Below are 2880 nucleotides of genomic sequence, written 5' to 3'. Positions count from 1 at the left end.
AGGTGCCTCTAGGCAGGGCACCTCCAAGCTCGGGAGGGTTAGGGGTGCCTCGATGCAGGGCATCTAAAATTTGATTTATATATTTTAAAATCGATAATAATGAAACAATTGAAAAATTAGTTAGCAAATTATTTCTTAAGAACAAAATATAGAACGTACACGGGGTTCAGGGTGTGGGGGTGGGTTGCCTCGGGGCTCGGCGGGGTGGGAGGTAACTCGAGGCAGGACGCCTCGGGGCTCGGGAGGGTTGGGGGTGCCTCGACACAGGGCGCCTAAAATTTGGTTTATAAATTTTAAAATTGATAAGAATGAATCAATTGAAAAATTAGTTAGCAAATTATTTCTTAAGAACAAAATATAGAACGTACACTTTCACCTTTTAAATTATTATTTTTAATAGAAAAAAATATCAAAATATAACCATGCTCCTTCCAAAGCCAAATATGTGCATGGGATAGCAGAGTTGATCCCGTACTATTCTCAGAGGTACCAGCAGAATCTTCAGATAAAGCAGGTTGCCTGCACATTGACATTTTAGACACAGTGGCATGGCATAAGCTATGCATCGTTAAAAGTGTGCTTGCGTGGTCAATACCTCCAACATGGTCGACTGCCTTCATTAGTACTTCTTAAATCTGCTATCAGGTTCTTATAATCATCAGGTTCAATAATCATCTCGGGGGGNTCGAGGCATGGCGCTTCGGGGGCCTGGGGGTCCTCGAGGTATGGCGTCTCGGGGGCCTGGGGGGTGGGGATGGGGGATCCTCGAGGGCCCGGGGGTGGGGGTGGGGGTGGGGGTGAGGGGTCCTGGAGGCATGGCGCCTCGGGGGCCACGGTTGGGGGGGTCCTTGAGGCATGGCGCCTCGGGGGCCCGGGGGGTCTCGAGGCACTACGCTAGGTGAGGCTTTTTTAGTGATTGCATGAATTTGCTGACATTATCCTAACAGAGAAGGTTAAATATCTAGTCTTGTAATAGTCAAATGTAGAGGACTTCCAACAATAGCTTGAAAAGTTTAGAATCTACAAGAAGTGAGCCTTCGTCGCTCCTTAACCTTGTGTTTGTCTCTAGAGTAGCACACTTTTTACTTTGCTTCAGCCCAAACTTTTTGAGAAGTTTTTTGGCATATCCTTCTTGAGTGAAAAAAATGCCTTCACTTGTGCGACTTGACAAAAGTGCAAGTTCCATCCATTGGAATTTGTTCTCTAGAAAAAAGGAAATATTTTACAAACACTGATTTCATTGGGAGGCATCTCCGAGGTGTGGGAAGTTTGAGTTAGTTTCACTTTAGGCATCTACAACCTTTTTACCTGACTTTTAGTAAATGGCGTGTTCCATCTTTATGTTGTAGTTGTGGTGGTGAACTTGGTTGCACCAGAATAAGACCACGAAATAGGCATCATGCCGGGTTAGATGGAAACAATAAGCTGAGAGGTGTAAGGTTGAAAACATACAATAAGTTGGTGGAAGTTGAGCCATCCTTTTTGTTTTGGGTGAACCTTCAAAGATGCTGAGAGGTGTAAGGTTGAAAACATACAATCAGTTGGTGGAAGTTGAGCCATCCTTTTTNTGACAAAAGTGCAAGTTCCATCCATTGGAATTTGTTCTCTAGAAAAAAGGAAATATTTTACAAACACTGATTTCATTGGGAGGCATCCCCGAGGTGTGGGAAGTTTGAGTTAGTTTCACTTTAGGCATCTACAACCTTTTTACCTGACTTTTAGTAAATGGTGTGTTCCATCTTTATGTTGTTGTGGTGGTGGTGAATTTGGTTGCACCAGAATAAGACCACGAAATTTAGTATTGATCAATTCGTTCTAATAGAGAGAGGGAGAAAGAGGAAGAGGTTCTATAGAGGGAATATCAACCAAAGTCTATCTGCTCTGCAATTATGCTTTTATTTGTAGAAAAGGTTTTTTTGGGCACTCTTCTTTTGTTTCATTTAGTTTAGCAAAGAACTGCTCGACAAACTTTCTTGTCTTGAGAATTTTTTCATTCTAAAATAGAAGTAAAAAATTGATTATTTATTTGTTGACTCCTCCTATAAGAGCATTTAAATCCTTTTATATATCATTGTGGGTTGTTTTGAAACTGGTTCTTTTAAGATGACTTTGTGTCTCTTCTTTATATAGCTGGTTTGCTATGCAGTTACTATCTTTGATAGTGCTTGGTCATCCATGAACTTTAAGATGACGTGTCGATTTTTGAGGATTAGGCATCATGCCGGGTTAGATGGAAACAATAAGCTGAGATGTATAAGGTTGAAAACATACAATAAGTTGGTGGAAGTTGAGCCATCCTTTTTGTTTTGGGTGAACCTTCAAAGATAAACTATCATTTTTGGTTATCCTACATTTTTTGCTTATACTCTCATTTCCTCAGTATTTTCACAGTTTCTTCTTCACTCTCGTATTTTTCAAAAGCGGCTTATGAAAATGCTTATTTTAGCCAAGGGTCTTCGGAAACTGCCTTGCAAAAGGAGGTTGTTAATCATCATCTGGTCTCATTGCCACAGTTCAACCACTAAACTCAAGGATACAGTGGTATGATCCTATAAAACAGATCATGTTCAAGTAAGGTCGCTATCATTTGAGTTTTAACTGATTACACCTACACACAGGATCAAGATAATATATTCAACTTGATACTCTGCATACTATTCTCTACATTCTCAAAACATCTAGAGTTCCCCTCCTTCCAAATTGCCCACCATGCAGGCATGAAAAATTCTCCATCTACTTCTGTCTTTTGCCGGTAGACCTGCCTCCTCCCAACTCTCTCTTAAGTGCTTCTGAAACCTTTTCTATGCATAGTCCATGAAATGCCTATGAGATTTAAGAATATTCTCCAAAGTTGTCTTGTGTTCTTGCAATGTAGGAATA

The sequence above is a fragment of the Solanum stenotomum genome, chromosome 2 (assembly GCF_019186545.1).
Source record: "Solanum stenotomum isolate F172 chromosome 2, ASM1918654v1, whole genome shotgun sequence".
NCBI classification, from domain to species: domain Eukaryota; kingdom Viridiplantae; phylum Streptophyta; class Magnoliopsida; order Solanales; family Solanaceae; genus Solanum; species Solanum stenotomum.
Note: the sequence above shows the minus strand (reverse complement) of the source record.